At 42.2% G+C, this 9,032-nt stretch overlaps 1 non-coding gene across 1 annotated transcript; it reads left to right on the top strand.

The window, feature by feature from the left end:
• The first annotated feature begins 852 nt into the window (after positions 1–852).
• TRNAC-ACA (transfer RNA cysteine (anticodon ACA)) lies at positions 853–924 on the top strand. Its single transcript has one exon. It is a non-coding gene; the product is annotated as a tRNA-Cys (tRNA).
• The last annotated feature ends 8,108 nt before the right edge of the window (positions 925–9,032 follow it).

Genomic DNA, 9,032 nt, shown 5'->3' with positions numbered 1-9,032 from the left:
AAAATGTTTCCTCCCTAAAACAAATCTTAGAGAAACAAAAACAGTGTTGACTCAAAAGCCTCTTGTTGAAAGTGAAAGTGGAGAGTGAGAAAGTTGGCTTAAAGCTCAACATTCAGAAAAAGAAGATCATGGCATCCAGTCCCACCACATCATGGGAAATAGATGGGGAAACAGTGGAAACAGTGTCAGACTTTATTTTTCTGGGCTCCAAAATCACTACAGATGGTGACTGCAGCCATGAAATTAAAAGACGCTTACTCCTTGGAAGGAAAGTTATGACCAACCTAGATAGCATATTCAAAAGCACAGACATTACTTTGCCAACAAAGGTCCGTCTAGTCAAGGCTGTGGTTTTTCCTGTGGTCATGTATGGATGTGAGAGTTGGACTGTGAAGAAGGCTGAGCACTGAAGAATTGATGCTTTTGAAGTGTGGTGTTGGAGAAGATTCTTGAGAATCCCTTGGACTGCAAGGAGATCCAACCAGTCCATTCTGAAAGAGATCAGCCCTGGGATTTCTTTGGAAGGAATGATGCTAAAGCTGAGACTCCAGTACTTTGGCCACCTCATGCGAAGAGTTGACTCACTGGAAAAGACTCTGATGCTGGGAGGGATTGGGGGCAGGAGGAGAAGGGGACGACAGAGGATGAGATGGCTGGATGGCATCACTGACTCGATGGACGTGAGTCTGAGTGAACTCCGGGAGTTGGTGATGGACAGGGAGGCCTGGCGTGCTGAGATTCATGGGGTTGCAAAGAGTCGGACACGACTGAGCGACTGATCTGATCTGATCTGAAACTACTTGATGTTTTTATTTTCTTTTTCTGCCAGTAGTTATGGAAAATCATGGCTCTTCCCTGGTGGCTCAGATGGTAAAGCGTCTGCCTACAATGCAGGAGACCTGGGTTCGATCCCTGGGTTGGGAAGATCCGCTGGAGAAGGAAATGGCAAACCACTCCAGTACTCTTGCCTGGAAAATCACTGGGAAATCCCATGGACAGAGGAGCCTGGTAGGCTACAGTCCATGGGGTCGCAAAGAGTCAGACATGACTGAGCAACTTCACTTTCACATTCATAAGACTATGGAAAAACACAGGCTACCAAAAAAAGGGAAAATTGCTAACTGTGACCCGCAGCAACTTAATTTTCCTTATCAGTAAAATGAAGATAACAATATGTATTTTATCTTTGTGTAAATTACCCCAAGAAGTGACCTCAAAATCAGATTAAGCTTATCCTTACAGGTAAAAGTAGAAAAAAAAATGGTTCACTTTTATTATATTATTATATGTGTGTGTGTATGTTATGTATTACAATTTTATAAGCAAATATATTGATTTATATACAACTGACTTATATATTCTGACTTCAATGCCCAGTGTGGGGGCTGACCCTGAGGCTTTGGCTTGTCCCATGTGTTGGATGAGTGTAGTCTTATACAGAGCAGGAGGGATCCTGGTAGAGGGATCATGGCCCAGGGGGCTGACCAGACAGCCTCAACTCTTAGGTTGTTTTCAGTACATTGTCAGGCATTACAATTCTCCTGCACTTGGCTAAAGGGAATTGTGAATTACATTATCTAGTTTTAACTACAGTGTCCTGCATAATGTGGATTAATGGCTTTAAAACATTCATACAATGAAACCACGTGTTGAAGGTAATATTAATAATGTGAATACAAATGAATAAGAAATGGCAAAGCTGACATTTCTCCCACCCCTAGCAGAGCTCAGTGATAGCCACGCTAAGCTAAGCACAATGACAGTCTGTTTATGCTTTGGCATAACCATACTTAGATAAGCCAAGGCTCTAACTCAAAGAAATTTGGATCTGGGCAATAAAAAAATTTAACTCAATATAACAATCCAAGCAAATTTTTTTTCCCCTTAGCATTAATTAAAAGTTATTTAATTAATGACTATATTAATTATTGATCCTATATCTTCTCAGGCAGAGTAATAAAAGTTATGGGATAAAATTAATAACAATAGCTATTTTGTCCTTCATTTTTAGATAGTTAATATCAACATAGGATTAGAAAATTTAACATAGTATTTACAGCTGACAAAGAGTTTTCCATAGATTTTTCACAGAGTTCTTTCAAGGTACTCTTACTTATAGGGGGACAGACAGTTGTAAGAAAGAGAGAGTGAATGTGTGTCTAAGAGCCACATTTCAATGTGATTCTTGAAATGTTATCTCACTTGAATTTTTTCTTGTGTTAGGCATTCAAATTTGTAACCTACAAGAATCAGTAACCTATTTCTTTCTTCTCTATCCCTTACCTATTGTTTCCTCAACATAAATAAATACATTGCACACAATAATAAAAGATAAAAAGAAAAATATCTGCTTGGAAAATTATTTTAACCCTGACTCTTATTCTTGAGGGATCAAATTATAAACAAGAGAGAGGGAAAAACTAGCCAGTGCTTCCTTCCCCTTTTCTTGCTTTCTGTCTTCCCTGGATTCTCCTCTCTGTCTACTGGAATGTTAAAGACAGAAAGTTCGTTGGACCATACATAGTGGACTCATTCAAATTCCATATGCATTCAGCTGTGCAACTAGAAAAGGCCCCTATTTCCTTGGTGCTTTGGGGGAGCCAACATAATTTGACCAGCAAAATTAGTAAAAATGATATTTAAAACAAAGAACTGGATGGTTGGGACCTAGAACAAAGCAGTGGTTTTCTTCTCACAGTTTTTTGAGAGGTATGTATTCAAAATCATAATTCACCCAGGGTTTCTAAACACAGCAGAGGGAAAGGGCAGCCCCTCTCCCTGTCCAAATGCCTGAGCAGCCATGTGACTAAATTCAGCCCTGCTGCTTTTCCAGTTCTGATTTCCTAGCCCTGTGAGAACATCCAGCCATTTAAGGGAGTGTCACTCAAGCTTATCCTTTTAATCGGAGCCCTTAGAAGAAATGCCAGTTTGTTTTTGGAGACAGTTAATCTGACGGAAGTAAATTCAAGTTTTGGCAAAGATCTGTGGTAAGATAGAGTGTAAAGCTGCCAAACAGTATTATTAGCAGAAGAAGAAAAGGCACGACCTCCCCAAGTCAGATGCCAAGCACACCTACATCAGTTTCAATCAAGCTGTAGAAAAATAAGATATTTTTAGGTGTATTAAGCCTATGTGCTTCTGTGCCCCAAGGGCTGTTTTATTACTGAAAAAAGAGTTTATAATCACTTTTCCATATGGTTTTTATAATTTAATATGAAATAAACTTTTAAATATACTTTAGTGCCAAACAAACCTAAACAGTTACTCCTCTGCCTCATTTCGGATGCTTCTGTGGACTCTAACTTTGTTTATCACAAGGCCCCTCTGTGAGGCTCTTCAGACATCTGCCCTGTTCTACAGCTGCATCTTCAAACTTGGGTTCCAAGAACTGCACTACATGGGGTGAGTTACTGTTAAAATGCTGAGCTGATCCCTAAACTGAGACCTACAATGACCCTGTGGCCTGCCAAGCGCAGAGCTGAGGAGCAAACCAAAGTCTCCATGGTCAAGGTTACCCATGGACGAGATCTTGGAGATGCTCTGTTCCAACATCCCCTTCCTACAGAAGAGGGGATTGAGGTTCAGGGTGGTTGTGATGGGTCCAAGTGAAACAAGCAATTAAGTGTTAAGTACAGAACATGGATTTGAACCCAGGTCTAGCCCACAGTACTTGGATGCAATCTCAAAAATGACGGAATGATCTCTGTTCATTTCCAAGGCAAACCATTCAATATCGCAGTAATCCAAGTCTATGCCCCGACCAGTAACGCTGAAGAAGCTGAAGTTGAACAGTTCTATGAAGACCTACAAGACCTTCTAGAACTAACACCCAAAAAAAGATGTCCTTTTCATTATAGGGAATTGGAATGCAAAAGTAGGAAGTCAAGAAACACCTGGAGTAACAGGCAAATTTGGCCTTGGAGTGCAGAATGAAGCAGGGCAAAGACTAATAGAGTTCTGCCAAGAGAATGCACTGGTCATAGCAAACACCCTCTTCCAACAACACAAGACAAGACTGTACACATGGACACCACCAGATGGTCAACACCAAAATCATATTGATTATATTCTTTGCAGCCAAAGATGGAGAAGCTCTATACAGTGAGCAAAACAAGACCAGGAGCTGACTGTAGTTCAGATCATGAACTCTTTATTGCCAAATTCAGACTTAAATTGAATAAAGTGGAGAAAACCACTAGACCATTCAGGTACGACCTAAATCAAATCCCTTATGACTATACAGTGGAAGTGAGAAATAGATTTAAGGGACTAGATTCGACAGAGAGAGTGCCTGATGAACTATGGATAGAGGTTTGTGACATTGTACAGGAGACAGGAATCAAGAACATCCCCAAGAAAAGAAATGCAAAAAAGCAAAATGGCTGTCTGAGGAGGCCTTACAAATAGCTGTGAAAAGAAGAGAAGTGAAAAGCAAAGGAGAAAGGGAAAGATACATCCATCTGAATCCAGAGTTCCAAAGAATAGCAAGGAGAGATAAGAAAGCCTTCCTCAGTGATCAATGCAAAGAAATAGAGGAAAATAACAGAATGGGAAAGACTAGAGATCTCTTGAAGATAATTAGAGAAACCAAGGAAACATTTCATGCAAAGATGGGCTCAGTAAAGGACAGAAATGGTAGGGACCTAACAGAAGCCGAGGTGGCAAGAAAACACAGAAGAACTGTACAAAAAGATCTTCACGACCCAGATAATCACAATGGTGTGATCACTCACCTAGAGCCAGACATCCTGGAATGTGAAGTCAAGTGGGCCTTAGGAAGCATCACTATGAACAAAGCTAGTGGAAGTGATGGAATTCCAGTTGAGCTATTTCAAATCCTGAAAGATGATTCTGTGAAAGTGCTGCACTCAATATGCCAGCAAATTTGGAAAACTCAGCAGTGGCCACAGGACTAGAAAAAGTCAGTTTTCATTACAATCCCAAAGAAAGGCAATGCCAAAGAATGCTCAAACTACCACACAATTGCACTCATCTCACACACTAGTAAAGTAATGCTCAAAATTCTCCAAGCCAGGCTTAAGCAATATGTGAACCGTGAACTTCCAGATGTTCAAGCTGGTTTCAGAAAAGGCAGAGGAGTAAGAGATCAAATTGCCAACATTTGCTGGATCATCTAAAAAACAAGAGAGTTCCAGAAAAACTTCTATTTCTGCTTTATTGACTATGGCAAAGCCTTTGACTGTGTGGATCACAATAAACTGTGGAAAATTCTGAAAGAGATGGGAATACCAGACCACCTGACCTGCCTCTTGAGAAACCTGTATGCAGGTCAGGAAGGAAGAGTTAGAAATGGACATGGAACAACAGAATGGTTCCAAATAGGAAAAGGAGTATGTCAAGGCTGTATATTGTCACCCTGTTTATTTAACGTATATGCAGTGTACATCATGAGAAACACGCGGCTGAAGGAAGCACAAGCTGGAATCAAGATTGCCGGGAGAAATATCAATAACCTCAGATATGCAGCTGACACCACCCTTATGGCAGAAAGTGAAGAAGAACTAAAAGTGAAAGAGGAGAGTGAAAAAGTTGGTTTAAAGCTCAACATTCAGAAAGCAAAGATCATGGCATCCAGTCCCATCACTTCATGGCAAATAGATGGAGAAACAGTGGATACAGTGGCTGACTTCATTTTTCTGGGCTCCAAAATCATTGCAGATGGTGACTGCAGCCATGAAATTAAAAGACGCTTACTCCTTGAAAGGAAAGTTATGACCAACCTAGACAGCATATTAAAAAGCAGAGATATTTCTTTGCCAACAAAGGTCCGTCTAGTCAAGGCTATGGTTTTTTTCAGTAGTCATATATGGATGTGAGAGTTGGACTATAAAGAAAGTCGGGCACCAAAGAGTTGATGCTTTTGAAGTGTGGTGTTGGAGAAGACTCTTGAGAGTCTCTTGGACTGCAAGGAGATCCAACCAGTCCATCCTAAAGGAGATCAGTCCTGGGTGTTCATTGGAAGGATTGATGTTGAAGCTGAAACTCCAATACTTTGGCCACCTCATGGGAAGAATTGACTCATTGGAAAAGACCCTGATGCTGGGAAAGATTGAGGGCAGGAGGAGAAGGGGACGACAGAGGATGAGATGGTTGAATGGCATCACTGACTCAAGGGACATGGGTTTGGGTGGACTCTGGGAGTTGGTGATGGACAGGGAGGCCTGGCGTGCTGCGGTTCACGCGGTCACAAAGAGTCGGACACAACTGAGTGACTGAACTGAACTGAACTAGCCCACAGGGTTTTCCAATCCTCACTCTGTGCTTTTATTTGCTGAGAGAAGTATGAATAGGAGAACTGGTCAAAGGAATGTAGTAAGGTCCTTTCTCCTCCTGCATCTGCCTCTTCTTCGCTGACAGATCACAGGAGTCCATACTGTGCCTTAGAGTGATCTGTGATTTATCAGTCCCTGGAATGCCAAAGAGAAAACTGCCAGAGCATCCCTTTATAGAATTTACTCTGGCATGGGAAGAAGGTGGGGAAGAAAGTTTTCAGGAACACCCCTCAAACATCTCCCACAGGAGGTGTGGTGGGAATATAGGTGACTGGATGCCGTTAGTTCCATGTACATCCAACCCCACCACATGGAGCTGGGTATGCTCTCAGCAGCTTCCCTTGTTTTCCAGGAACTGTAATTGGAATCGTATGAAACTAACCATTTCCAACCATTCTTGACCTTCAGAAACATCAATCTCATATAGTTCAGCCTAATTGTATTGAGCAACAACCATGTGCCAGGCACTCTGCGAAATGCCAATCAGTTTGTTAACCCTCTAGAGGGCCTGTGAGTTCAGTGTTTCAGTTCCTCCCACATAGATAAGGCAACGGGGGTTTGGAGATGGAATGTGATTTACCTAAGGCTGTAGGGCTGGAAAGTGAGGACAATTTGTTTTGGACAATATGGTTTTACTTCCTATTCCCATTCTTTCGTGCTATCTCTAGTGGAGGAAAAGGAGAGTATTCGCCTCCCCCTTCTCTCTGCTCTTCATCTTGCCTCACCTGAGCTCTGCTCCTCAGACTTCTAGGTACTCACTGTGTGCAGGACCTGGCTGGAGTCCCTGGCCCTCCTCTCCTCACCCCTTCACCACCCATCTTCCATCACTGAGAGCCCCTGCCCCTCTCTGTCTCCTGTGTTTACTTTTATAGCTCTTTGATCAGATTGCAGCCCTGTAAGATCCATCAGCACAGTTTCCTACCCCACAGAGATTGATCTGCTTTGCCCTAGGAGGTGTTTTAAAGCTCCCATCACCAATCAAGGTGGCCCTGGGGCTGCAGGAAGGGTTGGGCTGCAAGAACTCTGCCCATCAAGATCCTAACCACTATCTAGCCTGGCCCAGGAGTCCCTAGCCTCGGGTTACTGAAGAGAATTCAGGAGAATTTTAAACTGGAATGGAAACAACAGCTTTTTCATTTTCACTAGCTTTTTACTGAAATTCAGCATTTTCTCCTATTTTGAGTGAACAAAACAATAGTATTACTGGCACCCATGATTTTGTCATCAGCAGAAATCACAGATATTTTCATTACAGTTGTTGTTTTTATCTCAAAATCTTGTTGACATTCATCAGGACTTCCAAATCATGACCCGCTACCAGCTCTAATTATTTAACTAATTAACAAAGAAGCACTTATATTGCTATATACAAAATTTGCTGTCTAATATTTTAGCAATTAAAATTTTAATATAATTGGTTTTCTTCATAAGACCTACACATCTTATCCATTTAAAAGCATTTTTCTCAGAAGGGGTCTGTGGGCTTTATCAGATGTCTAAAGGAGTCTGTGGCACACAAGTGATTATGAACCTCTAGCTCACTGGTAAAGACACAGCCACTTACTGTTGCATCTGAATGCTGACTCTACCCCTTACCAGCTGAGAACCTGAGAAGGGTTTCCTCACTTTTCTAAGCTTCCATTTCTCCAGCCTCTAAACTTGGAATGAAAACCTACCTCATAGTTTTGGTGTGAGGATCAAGTGGAAGAATCCAGGTAATACACAGGACACAGTGTCCAGCTCAGAGCAAGGGTGCAGTGACCCTAACCTCCACCATAATTCCCATTATGATGTCACACACCTTACACAGTCCTCCACTGTTCAGAGCTGACCCAGAAGAATGTGTCTGTGATCCGCATCCACTCCAGCATCCAGGGCTTTCATAGTTCTTCCAGGTACCCACAGAGCTTCTTAGATTGCTGCCTCCCAGGCACAAGAGGTATATCATTTGAATGCACCTAAGCCATTGGTCATCAGTTTAGCAAGAATGAGTCATTTCCACAGATGCCATCACTCTGAAGAGGGAGTTTTCACTTGTGGACCTGGAGTCAGACCTCAGTTCCAGTCACAGCTGTGTCCTAGTTCAACGCCAGTTTGGGTGAGTCCCTTAGCCTCTCTGTACTCCTGTGAATGTAGCCCGGGAACCTCTGCCTTGTCTTCCTCATTGGCTGTTCTGCAGAAACAAATGAAAACAGAGTGTGACGCCCTTTAAGAATTGTAAAATGCGATATAAACACCCGCCACCCTCCCTTTCCCATGCCTTTGCACAGGTTTTCTCCTCTGCCAGCAGTGCTTTTCCTAGGGTATTTCCAGGACTCAGATGGCGCCTCCTCTGACAGTTCACTCTGCTGGTGACATCTGCTAGGTGTGATGGGAACTTTCCCTCTCTCCCATCATCCCTTCACCACGTCAGTCTTTCTGCACTCTTCACTTCCTGCTCTGTAGTTTTAGGTCTTACCTTCCCTGTCAAGTAAACTTTCTGAAGACAGGACCATTGTCTAATTTCACTGTGTATAAGTACACCTGTAGTATATGGTCTCCTACCTAAATACATCAAAACCTCATTTTAAAAAAATACAATATTTTTCAAGTCATTAAAGACAATTCCTGCCCTAGAAGGGGTTGATGGAAAAATACTAGATAAAAATATGGGGCAACTCCAGGGCAAAAGCATTATCCAAAAGCCATATTAACTCTGAAGAAAGATCAAGCACTAGACTCTGTGGCTGGGGTTGGGAG

Source organism: Bos javanicus, chromosome 1 (genome assembly GCF_032452875.1).
Source record: "Bos javanicus breed banteng chromosome 1, ARS-OSU_banteng_1.0, whole genome shotgun sequence".
NCBI lineage: Eukaryota > Metazoa > Chordata > Mammalia > Artiodactyla > Bovidae > Bos > Bos javanicus.
This window is presented reverse-complemented; position numbering and strand designations above follow the sequence as displayed.